Raw genomic sequence first — 13,344 nt, 5'->3', positions numbered from 1 at the left:
ATAATTAATTACAATTCATTAATTAAATCTCAGTAATGAACAAATTACTGGCGGCTAGTCCACAATATATCTTAATCTGGTTCCATATAAGTTCCAGTTAAAAAGGTGATCCACATATTTTTATCTGGATCCGAACTGTTAATAAGTGGAACGAGACATATAAGTGGATCTCATGTGGAACTCATGTGGAGGTCATGTTGTGTGATCCAGTTATCGTTCCACTTAGGTTCCAATAAAATTTCTAGACAGTGCGCTTGTCTATTTTTAGGGGCGAAGCTCCTTACGGCGTGGGTCTGTCCTTCCTGCGTATGTAGCCACCTGTAGTTTTATGAAGTGTTCACTAGAAGGCGTAAGTGGCAGCCACCTGTAGTTTTATGAAGTGTTCACTAGATGGAGTAAGTCCGTAGCTCTGGTTGGCATGGAGACCGCTATGTATGTATGTATACGCATATATACATATATATGTATATGTTAGTGTAACCGGAAGCCGACTTCCGCTTCCGGTTCCGCTTCCGGTTCCGGAAGCCAGCTTCCGCCTTCCGGAGAACGCTTCCGGCGTTTTTCTCTCTCGTCCGTAGCTAGGTGCGCTGCGGTGCACAAGGGCGTTCGTTCCCGACGCGCGTTCTCTTTCTCTCGTTCCCGATGCGCGCTCTCTTTATCTCTCGTCCGTAGCTGTGGATTACTAGAATGATCCCCCGGTGCTTCGCCCACTCATCATGATTCACTTCGTGGATAAGCTGTGATTTTTTGCTTGTGTCTTGTTCCACATAACTGGTGCGCTGCAGTGAAGTGTGCATTGCACCACATATAAATTTGGCGCTCTTTGGGCGGAGTTGCCTTTGGCCCATACACACATGGCATATAAAATAGCAGAAACTTACGCTGTATCTGTGAAGCTATCTTACAGCAGTTGACATTTATAAACTGCTAAGGAGGATTTTTAGTGATGTCATTTTACATTAAAAAAGTCCCTGTTCAATAACGCCGTAGAAAGATTCGTCGTAACGGCGGGAACCGTTACGACGAAGCGGAGTGGTGGAGTTGCCAGGAGGTGCAAACAAAGGTTTGTTTTATGTGCTCGTTACGGTTGTTGTTCAGTGAAACCAAAAATATCATTGTGTCCGGTAGGATACCACTACGCTTCCCCATGTATTCAGTTGAATTCAGGCATGCCTGCCAAACTCGCTCCACGATGACAATTACTGCTTATATAGTCCGATAGCTTAATTTGAGTACCATCCCGGCGGATTTGTTTCCATCGCGCATAATAGAGCAATCTAAATGACGGAATTATGGCAGTTTTTCCGCCAAATTGCAGATCACGAGACAAAGGCCGAAAAGGCAAATCGAATTAATATGCTTACTTTGTCATTTACGCTGTCTTAAGTTCTGCGTGGAATTTTTTTCCGTAGCGTGCAACTTCACTTTGTCTTGGCGCGTGAAACTTCACTTTGTTTTGGCGAAACGTAATCGGTAAACGGTAATTCGCGTCAATTTGCCTACTCGTGGGCCGGAATCCGCTCGACATTTATGACTCCGACCACGTTGCTGGTTCGCGTGTTAGTTTCCCAGTAATCTGTATGCCCCCTTACAGTATGTTGCTTAGTAAGATATTGACGGTCGCTTTAGCTGACAGCGGGTGTGGATCTTCGCACCGTGCGACCGCGTGTTTGCCGCTCGCGATCTCCTCGCGCTCACACGCTTCGCAACTTCCAAGCAAATTTGTCAGAGCTTGCGTCCTTGGACGTATGCGTATTTTTTCAAACTTGTGGGTTATTCCCGCTGTTGTTTTATTCTACTGGGTAGCATGGATCTACAGTGCTTGCGAAACCGGGATCTTCGTCCCGGGAATCTTTGTCCTTGCCGCTTGCGCGCAAGGACGTAATGCACCAAGGAGAGCTCGCGAGTAAGATGCCATTTCGCATAACTGTTAATGATGGTTTCAATGCGTTGGCGGCCACACTGCCTAGGCTTGGCTGTGTACGTTAGGTAGTTTCTTGTTTCTTCCAATGCCGTCGGCCTTTTCAGATCTTATGTTCACGCCACCCTTAGCTTGCTCCCTGACGTAGAGAAATGGAAGGGACAGTGTTTGTCTTAGCAGTAGCGTGAGTTCACGCTGCTGTCGCTTCATAATATAACTCTTTTGGGGCAGCTTATATTAGTTAACAAAAACATTTCATTGGTTGAGGGAACAAAGTGAGGAACGCATGCCTGGCCTGGTATTCAGAAATTGTGCCGTCATTTCTATGCCGTGGAGATCAGTTCAGGTAGCACGACAGAACAATTGCCTACAACGCGTACGTGCTGAATAAGTTTTTACATCATGATGTGCCCACAAAAATTATGCGATTTCTGCGCGTCCTCAAACTTGATAATCTGCAAACACAGCTACGTTCTCTGTTCGACAATAACCTGTGCAGAAACCGAATATCGCTGTGTCCACTTGGATAGTTTGTGACAAATATTCCTGCTTTTGTATGAAAAATAAAAATGAAAACATTATTTCCAGTCTCTACGTGAACCCTTCACGCCATGGCTGTGGATTGCACTGTGGACGCATGTAATAGGCATGTATTTATGATTGTGAGAATCTTATGCAGCAGCCTAACCCACCAGCAGTTCTAGTTTGGATCATGCCACCACGCACAGTATATACCTAGAGGATAAGATTTGGACACACTTTTGTAACTTAGTTTGCTCCACAACACAAAATTTATTACATCCTGTGACTTGAACAGTAATGTTTATACGTGGTAGCAGCATTACAAAAACAGATTCTGAATACATTCGTTATGTATTTTGCTATGTTAGATGTATAACAGCATATTTATAACCATTCCATATTGAGCACTCGATTCCCACATAATCTGGAGAGTGCACTACGATTTGAGGTGTTTACCGCCATTTATTTCAATGTTGACTCGTGCTATTTCAGAAAGCATTCATGCGATCTGTGAGTGCAACGAGGAAAACGTGGCTGCTTCGGATGAAAAAAAGTTTCTGAGAAGCCTGCAGAAAGTGACCACGCTTCCAGCAACCCAATCCCTTGTCCTTACGCACTACTTGAACTGAAGGTGAGAATTACATTTTTCAAAACCCTTGTTCAAACATTGCCTGACAACACCCCGCAGGGGCGTCTGCGTAAGCAGGCGCTTGGTGTGTTGCGACACCACGTACCCGAGCACATGAGGGTTGGCCCCTCCCGCGTGTAGCCGTGCGCGGCTTAGCCGTGTCCGGGGAAAAGAGGATCCTGGAGGTTGAGCCGATGCCGGGTGTTTGGACCTTTACGGCCCCTCGGTGGAGGCAACACACCTCTTTGGCCTCCGCTTCGCGTAGACGGCACCCCCGGACTGACCCACCCGGGGGAAATCGGTAGTCGCCTTTTCCTGTCTCTCTCTCCCCAATCTTCGTCTCTCTCTCATACTTTTTCGCCTTTCCTGTCTTCTACTCTCTTCCATTTACTTCCATTCTCCCTGGCGGCAAGGGTTAACCGTGTGTGGCTATCCTACCTTGGGTACACCATATTTGGTTATAGTAGCGGCGTACGGCTGGCGTCGTGCAGACTTGTGTACAAGCTCTGCCGCGTCCCCTCGTTGGGCTCCGTGGTGGGTGGTCGGCGCTGTTGCCGAATATAGACACCTTCTTATGGCAGCGCAAACCTCTGTTGTCTATGATCGGCCTCTGAAAAGAGGCCGCACCGAAGCAACGTTTCAGTTCTCCTTTCGGAACAATGCCCCAGCATTCCCCAAATACCATGTAATGCATAGTGAAAACAACATACCCATAAGAAAGCTTTCACCATTTCTGGTGGCGAAGTGCCTGAAAGACAAAATTGGATCAACATACAAAGCCTCAAAAATGTCTAGCGGGGACCTCCTCCTAGAACTAAATGACAAAGATCAAGTGCAAAAGCTCTCAGAACTTACCAGCATTGGCGACGCGGCAGTCACTATTTCAGCCCACAGAACACTAAATACAAGCAGGGGCGTGATATCCGAGGAGGACTTCCTTGGCTTGAGTGATGAGGAACTGCTGGAGGGTTTCCAAGAACAAAACGTGACTAAAGTACAAAGAATCGTCATCCGCAGAAATGATCAAGAAATTCCGACAAAACATGTTATACTTACCTTTGGGACAAGCGAAATGCCTACCTCTCTGAATGCAGGATACGTAAAAGTTAATGTCAGACCATATATCCCCAACCCCAGACGATGTTTCAAATGTCAACGGTTTGGACATGCTTCACACGCATGTCGAGGACAAACAACCTGTGCTAAATGCAGCTCCAATGACCACCAATCTGACAATTGCACTTCTTCTCCACACTGTGTTAACTGCAAAGGGGACCATCCAGCTTACTCGCGGTCTTGCCCTTGCTGGAAAAAAGAAAAGGAAGTAATTGCACTAACTGTTAAAGAAAAAATCTCGTTCTTTGAAGCACGAAAGCGATTGTCTTACCTCTCCAGAAGAAGTTATGCCGATGTGACGCAGGTGGGGGCAGCGTCACAGAGGCCTCGGGAGTCCTCCGAGCCCACGCACAGTGGTCCCGCAGTGACCCCTCCCGCCCCCGTGGTGGCAGCAGCCAGAGCTGCTCCATCGTCTTCGAAGGGCCCGCAGACACCAGTCTCGCAAGGCCCTAAACTCAATCGAACTCCAGGGCCCGAGACACGTGTCCCGGCGCCCAACTCTCGATCCTCCAGCGCCTCTGAGAGAGCAATGGAGGTCGACGCAAAAACCCTGGTGTCGTCGACACCGAAGGACAAGCGCTCTCTCGAGCGCGCCAAGAGGGACAAAGTCCCAATAACCACGTTAATTAAGAAAGTGATAACCTAAAGGTTATCCCTCCTTTCTAATAACCCTCTCCAAACCATGTCACCTAACATCTTATACCTTATAGAATCATAATGGCATTTTTTACCTTTATCTTTTAAAATGGCTTTTATTATCCACTGGAACTGCAGAGGACTTTTACACAACTTAGGTGGCATAAGAGATATACTAAATAACCTCTCCCCTGTGCCTTTGTGCCTACAGGAAACAAACTTATGTGACAAAAACATTAATATCTTAAAAGGCTTCACTGTTGTACGGCGCGACCGTACCCAAGCTAACCGGCTTTCGGGCGGTGTGGCTGTGGTTGTGAAACACGGAATTCCAGCTAGAGCAGTAACCATTAATAGCCACATAGAAGCCGCTGCTGTCACCATTTTAGCACATAAAACCATTACCATCTGTTCCCTCTATATTCCTCCAAACACACAGTTCACTGTAAGAGATTTAGACCTGATTTTAGACCAGCTACCGGAACCATTTTTTATAGCGGGAGATTTTAACGGGCATAATACACTATGGGGGAGCGAAAAAACTGACCATAGGGGACTAACAATCGAAGATTTTATCCTAAGTAATGAACTATGCCTTTTAAATACTGGTGCGGCCACGTACTGTTCCCCTAGCACAGGAGCTATGAGTTGCCTGGATTTGGCAATGTGTTCCCCATCTCTTTTCACCGATCTTCATTGGACTGTAATAGATAATCCCTACGGTAGTGATCATATGCCTGCAGTCATAAAACTAACATCCGTACTGCCTATAACACTTTCTAGGCCACGCCGTTGGAAACTGCACCTAGCAAACTGGCCTCTCTTCACTGAAAAAGCCAGTTTAGAAAAAGTTATCTTAGATGGCCTAAGCATAGATGTAGCGAATGAGAGGATTACTGCTTGCATAGTTGCTGCGGCGGAAGAGGCTATTCCCCAATCTTCTGGATTTGTGAGTAAAAAAGTAAAACCCTGGTGGACGAATGAATGTACAGAAGCTAAAAAACTTCAAAACAAAGCGTGGGGTATCTTCCGAAGGTACCCAACCCAAGATAATCTCTTATTATTCAAAAAAGCGAAAGCAAAGGCGAGGTATATCCGTAGACAAGCAGAACAAAATTCATGGAAAAACTATATCTCCTCGATTAACAGTTCAATAACATCCAAGATAATGTGGGACCAGGTTCGCAAGTTTAGGGGCAACTATGCTCCCTACACGATCCCCATACTGTCAACTCCAGGCACACAAACAAGTCTCCAGGAACAAGCAGACATATTAGGCGAGCACTTCTACACCATATCTAGCTCAGCAAACTATTCAGCAACATTCCTAAAACACAAACAGTCCGCCGAAAAACAAAAGCTTCCGACAACGGGAAGTTCAGATAGACCGTTCAATGCCCCCCTAACACTCCACGAAATAAATAGAATAATCTCTTCGGGTAAGAAAACAGCACCGGGTCCTGACAAAATATATTACGCTATGCTGGCCCATTTGTCCCAGAAAGCGGTGGAGGCCTTGTTGCGGTTTTTTAACATGATCTGGGAAACGGGTAAAATGCCTGCAGAGTGGAAAAAGGCTATTATTGTTCCCTTTCTGAAGGCGGGAAAATCACCAAATACACCTAACAGCTACAGACCTATAGCACTAACAAGTTGCCTCGCTAAATCCTACGAAAGCATAATAAATATAAGACTAACATACGTTCTCGAAACAGATAACTTACTAGACACTCATCAGTGTGGTTACAAGAAAGGCTGCTCAACAACTGACCATCTCGTTCGTCTTGAACACACCATACGTGAGGCATTCCTTTATAAACAGCACTGCCTAGCGGTGTTTTTCGACCTAGAAAAAGCATACGACACCACATGGAGGTATGGCATTTTACAAGATCTAGCAACACTAGGAATACGCGGCAGAATGCTCAACTGTCTGGCCGATTTTCTGTCAAACCGAACATTTCAAGTCCGTCTGGGAGCAACACTGTCCCGAGTCTTTGTCCAAGAAAATGGCGTCCCACAGGGTTGCGTATTAAGCACTACTCTCTTCGTGGTGAAGATGAACTCCATAAATTCAGTTATACCGCCCAACATTATGTACTCTTTATACGTCGACGACCTTCAAATTGCATACCGTGCCGCGGGTATGTCTACATGCGAAAGGCAAATCCAGATAACAATTAACAAGTTGACGCAATGGGCCGATAAAAATGGATTTCGGTTTTCTACACAAAAAACTGTGGCAGTGGTATTTTCACAAAAAAGGGGGTTACACCCTGACCCAGCTCTCAAATTAAATCAAAGCCCGTTACCGGTTAAGCAAGAGCAAAAGTTCTTACGAATCATTTTTGATAGTAAACTAAACTTTATCGCCCATATTAACAGCGTAAAAACTAAGGCAAACAAAGCACTTAACATCCTGAAGGTCCTATCACGTAAGCATTGGGGCGCCGACCGAACATGCCTGTTACGTATTTACCGCTCTGTCGTGCGCAGCATTCTTGACTACGGTTGCATAGTTTACGGGTCAGCAAGGCAGTCGTACATCAAACGTCTTGACCCCGCGCACAACCACGGACTACGCTTAGCAACTGGTGCGTACAGAACCTCACCAGTAGAAAGCCTATATGCCGACAGTAACGAACCCTGTTTGGAGCACCGAAGAGCTTTGCTTACAATTTCATACGTGCTCAGAATCACAGCTTTACCTAATCATATATGCCACACTCTTGTTACTTACACCACACACAGAACACACTATGCCAACAAACCACATAGCGTGAGACCACTTATCCTTCGATTCGAAGATATGTGCCAAAGCTACAATGTTCCGAGCGAGGCTCTCAAGGTCGCCGAAAGACCGAACAGACTCCCCCCATGGCATGGTTTCGCACATTTTTGCGATTTTACCCTAACATGCCACAAGAAAAAAGAAACACCGCTTGAACACATAATGCAAGATTTCTTAGAACTACAAAATAAATACAATGACTACACCGAGTTTTACACTGACGGTTCCAAGACAAATGAACATGTTGGAAGCGCAGTTGTATCGGAACACTGGGAAAATTGTCTTAGGTTGCCACAGTCTGCTTCGGTTTTTACAGCCGAAGTATATGCCCTGCTTATGGCCTTGGAAAAAATAGTAACAGAAGATTATAAAAAAGCAGTTGTCTACACAGATTCCCTTAGTTCACTTAATTCTCTCCATAGAAAATCAGAGTGCGAACCTTTTCTCGGCTACATCCTGAGAATGCTCGGCAAATGTGAAAAGCATGGTAAAATAATTCGTCTCTGTTGGGTTCCAAGTCACGTGGGAATCCCGGGAAATGAAAAGGCGGACAAATGTGCAGCACTCACAGCCTGTAACAAAATTAGACAAATAAATCTTCCATTCAAGGACTGTGTCCGGGTGGTCCGTGCTGCGATCACCTCAAAGTGGCAACACGAGTGGGGCTGCCAAGTAAATAACAAACTACAAATAGTAAAACCCATACTACAGGAGTGGAAGACATCTTATCACCAGGAACGTTTCATGGAAGTCATTCTATGTCGCATTCGCATCGGACACACACATCTCACACATAACTTTTTATTGAAAAATGAACAACAAACGGTTTGTGACCACTGCCAAGAATCCCTAACTGTGAATCACATTTTAATAACATGTCCGGCGTTGGAGGAAAAAAAGACAGAAATATTTTTATGAACTTTACAAAACACTAACACCACTTCATCCATCCCTGATCCTAGCTGAAAATGCACTTGTATCTCTAGACGATGTTTTTAATTTTTTAGATGAAACAGGGTTCTTAAACAAATTTTAAAGTAAATGATCTTTGTTGCTTGAAGCACTTTTATCAAATTACATATTTTCAACCTGTGCATGGCGCATCATAGCCTTAGTTGCTTTTGCGCCACAAAACCTTACATAACTAACTAACATTGCCTGACAACATGTTAGTTACCTCTATGGTGAAAGTGCCAGCAGACGATATTACGCTTATAAGCAACCACCTGCTACTTCTTGCATTGGTAAACCATTATTCGGCAGGCAAAGTGAGATATCTTGTGGAACTACTAGATGTTAACAGGTATTGAGGGTTGTGCTAGCTGTCAGTCCAAGCATTTATGCCTATTGACCGCTGCTGTGGCAGACAAGGAATGCAAGGAATGCCTGTGCTGCTAGTCAATTTGGAAGCTGCACTTTCGTAAAACAATTTGAGATTCTCGAATGAAAATGCTTTATTGGCTCACTGCCTTTACTTCCTGTGTTGTGCCCCGGCATCATTTCCTTAGGCTCTAGCTTCCAGACAGGAGGATTTTGTATTTATTTTGTTGATGAGCTGCTTGCCATCTCTTTAACTATGCTATCAATTTTCATTTATGTGCATACATTTTCTGTGATCAGGTGGAATGCATTTAGCCATTTTAGGTGTTAACGGCAGGCGTTTTTTCATGGATGTTACTATGTGTGGTTTGTCAGAAGCACAAAAGTGTAGCTTATTTTGTAATCTATGCTTTGCTGATGTGTACAGTTCTTCATTTATCTGCTTTGCTTTTTTGCCTAGGCAATTGAGGACATGGTCACAGATCCCTTTTGCATGGACCTTGGGCGAATGAAAATGCTTTTGGCCACAACTGCAGAGGTCCGCATGTCCAATGCACCAGGCGATTTGCCGTCATACATTTTAAATCCTGACGTGAAAAGATCACTCATGTTTTCCAAATCGAATGGGTCTGCTCCGTAAGGTAAAGAGTGTGTTATTTTGTAAGCTGTGATTTATGTTTAGTCGGCTGTGCTCTGTCTGTAGCATTTCATAAATGATAAAAAGAGAGTGGCCATTTACACAGACTGGCTCGCACTTTATAACCTTTAACACTGGTGAAAACCGTTGCTATAACAATGAATGTTCAAAGATCTCATCTTAGTCAAGATGAATATAGAATCAACTCTGCTGCTTGAGTAGTTGTGTGAAGGTGATATTTTATCTCATCGTATCGTTCAGCAGAATTAAAGTATTTGAAGCTATCCTAGGGCCTCTTTTTTTTTTTCAGTGGGCCATAAACTGTCAGTCAATGTGCATTTCTTTCAGCTTGCCTATGAAGCAGAAATAAGGTTTAGAGACACAGTGGAGGCTGTGGAGGCCAATCTAAGCAAAATGCAAGAAATTTTGGACCGGGGAAGTCTCATGGGACTTGAAGAATTTGTTGGACCTAAGGAGGCTGATGCTGCAGTTTTTACTACACTAAGACGGCACTTTCTGATCTCTTGAATGGAAAGTGAATGATAAAAAAAGCTTCAGGGCTGTAGTTCCGTACACAAAATACCTTAAAGAAAGTATGGAAAGGTGGATTTTAAATCAGAGTTTTTAAATCATGTTTTACCTGTAAGTTATGTTAAGCATCATAACAGCACTGGAAAGCACATAATGGAGTTAAGAGGACATTTATTTGTAGTGGTAAAGTGCATGAAGTATGAAGTGCGCAAATATTAATATATTGTTTGGTTGCTAACTAACTCAAGGCTGGAAAAGCCGATTGATGTTCAGGTCATTCAACCAGAAAAGCGTAATGCTTTTTCCAGAAATAAAGCAGCGATTCCATTCACACTAAGCAGTCATCGATGCGGCATGCTCATAGAATTTTTGTGCACACTGGCACCTTTTGCAGGTTTGAAAGAAAGAAAACCAAGAAATCATGTTGAAATAAATTATTAGTTTTATAAAAAGGTTATCATCATGAACACCACAATTTAAAAGCCATTGTGTAGTTAAAATTTGCTGCTTCTCTTTTCTTTAAAGGCACAAGAACTTGGCAACAGGTCTCCACCAGGCCCATGCATTTTGAAAGAGAATGGCAACTTCAAACTTGCCTGCAAGAAAAACATTGTGGCATTACCACCTGCATCATCACCTGAGAAGGCGGTCATCCTCCTGTTGACTGTATATTTTATTTTAAACCTGTCATACCCATACACCTTTGGACATTTTTTGGGACTTGTGCAGCAGAATTTCAGCTGCAACATTGTGAAGTTGTGCCTTCTTTTACGATTTTTTATCACCAAGGCAAAGCGCTGGCTGTAGGTTGCAAGGCTGGCTTGTTGTTTTTTTTTTTTTTTTCTTTAAGGTATTTTTCAAGGCTAAGTTGTTTGGTTATTTAAGGGTTTCTCACTTGTTTTCCAGAGTCTCTTACCTTTATATTTTGCTGTTGCCTTGTTGACATTTTAAAATGTGCAACATGCTTCCAGATATATTTGGGGGCATAAAATTTTATACACATTTACACTAGCTTTCATGGTAGTGTTTGGGATGAGTTATCCCAAACTACACAATGCTGGGGCAAGTAACCTGCCTGGAGTGGGAGGCTTTTTCAGGGGCTTATCAAGTGTTTTGGTCACAATTAGCTTTGTATTATATGTACATCTGTGATTTGCCAACTGTGTTGTTTCTAGTGTTCATGTTTTTGTTGCGATTATTGCCACATGCTTCTGGCAAGGTTTCGTGTGCAAATGTTTCATTGTTTATTTTGGCTTGCACTGTATTTTCCCTCTAATAATTTATCCACTGCATTCTTCATTGGTTTGTCTTAATTCAACTCTGTAAACCCATTGTTTTATGCCTTTTTCAAATAATTCTTAGAGTACTGAATTCTTTTGGAACGGGGGTGCGTAAACTCGGTAAATGGCATATGGGTACTTGCGCGTTTGAGTTACCTTATTTCCTGTGATAAGCCAGCATATTTTATAGCCGTGTTTAATGTTTCTTTTTTTCCATAGCCGATGTGCAAGTTTATTTGAATGTTGTGCACTTATGTCTCGGGCCATTTTTATTACCTACCTTTTTAATATAGGGGCATACACGTGAATGCCACTTAATGCCTAGTCTCTTTTCTTTTTGGTATTTGTTCCTTGTTGCCTAGTCATTTTCTATGAAAATTGCGACGAACACGTCTTCAGTGTATGCAATACTGTTACTCAATAAAGTTTGCTCATGTTGAAAAGCATTGTAATAATTTGTTTCATAGGTGTTTTAATTTAGGTACCTTGTTTCTTTTACAGGCGGCTAAAGGCCAGAACAGGATCCGGCAGGCGAAGCCAAGGTTTTCACGGTGCCTATCCAGGTACCTCAAACCTACTTTTATATAGAACTGTGCTCTAATAGGCAACTGTTGGGAACTGTCGGGGACCACACTGCTGCAAAATTTCTACTTTCCAATTGTTGGTATCACCGCAGGCCACATGCCAAGCCAGCTTGGCATATGACCTCAGTTTGTACTGACAGGGGAAAGCAAAAATATCGCAGAAGTCGGAACCCATAGACAGCTTCCTAACTGCTTATTAGAACTTTGTTTTATATAAAAAACAGGTCTGAAAGTACCTGGAATGGCACACCGGATAGAGCCATCGCTATTATATGTGGATCAACGTTCCAGTAACTGAAACAACCCTTTTATTTGGAACAGGGTTTCATATACTCTTATGTGGAACGACGATCCACATAATTATAAGTAAAAATAAGTGGTGCACTGTTCCATCTACTTTTTAATGTATGTGGAACGTGGTTCCAAATATATAACTGGAACTTTTTTTGCAAAAAAGTTCCAGCTACTAAGTGGATCTTATGTGGATCCAGATTAAGAGTGTAGGTGTGGGTAGGTATGGGTTTGTAGTCGGCGCCAGTCCCGCATTTGCGCTGAGTTCAAGGATAGGTCTGGAAAGCTATACCGTTGCCTTCCTCGTCTCTGTGCCTCCAAGATATATTTTATTGTGATCGGAGATGCTACGAGAGTGCGTTCCGTCGCTCGGATGGTATATTCTCGAGCGAGGCGGTCCGCCCTCTCGTTACCCGTCACTCCGGCGTGCGCCGGACAACGCGTAATAGCGTGGTGTTCCATGAGATTTCTTCCTAGGATTTTCATTGCGAGTTTGGGCAGGGTGCCTGTCATGAAAAGGCGACATGCCGACTAAGAGTCGGTTAGTATTAAAGCAGAACGTGCTCTATTTTCAGCGTCACGTATACCTGCCGAGCCACCGCGGTAGCCTCTGCTGTGGCCACTGACTCTGTCCTGACTGTTGCGGAAATAGCAGTTTGAGCGTTTGTGGCTACCACAGCGAAAGTTTTGCTATCTTGTTTACACGCGTCCGTGTAATAAACCTCCGGATTTCTACCGAACCTGCGTTCGAGTGTCCTGGCCCGTGCAAGGCACCGTTGTCTGTGGTATTTCTCGCTCACATTTTTAGGGATTAGGGACACAAAGATCTTAGCTCGTATGTCCGGTGCGAGGAGTTCTGTTTGGTCGTTGCAATGAGCCGGTCTGAATGGATACCCTAATCGACAGAGAAGTGTTCGGCCTTGCTCCGTGGCATTGAGCCTTTCTCATTGTGCAATCAGTGTTGCAGCCACGAGTTCCTCGAAAGCGTTGCTAATACCCATTGCTTCAAAAAGGGTTGTGCTAGTGCTGATCGGTAGACCAAGCACCGCCTTATAAGCTGTGCGTATCAGGGCGTTTATTTTAGTTT

General features: G+C 43.8%; 1 long non-coding RNA gene across 1 annotated transcript; it reads left to right on the top strand.

Annotated features, from left to right (window-relative positions):
* The first annotated feature begins 1,006 nt into the window (after positions 1 to 1,006).
* Positions 1,007 to 9,518, top strand: LOC125940773 (uncharacterized). Its single transcript, XR_007463985.1, has 3 exons — positions 1,007 to 1,063; positions 2,936 to 3,074; positions 9,395 to 9,518. It is a non-coding gene; the product is annotated as an uncharacterized LOC125940773 (long non-coding RNA).
* The last annotated feature ends 3,826 nt before the right edge of the window (positions 9,519 to 13,344 follow it).

This window comes from Dermacentor silvarum, chromosome 10, assembly GCF_013339745.2.
Source record: "Dermacentor silvarum isolate Dsil-2018 chromosome 10, BIME_Dsil_1.4, whole genome shotgun sequence".
NCBI classification, from domain to species: Eukaryota; Metazoa; Arthropoda; class Arachnida; order Ixodida; family Ixodidae; genus Dermacentor; species Dermacentor silvarum.
This window is presented reverse-complemented; position numbering and strand designations above follow the sequence as displayed.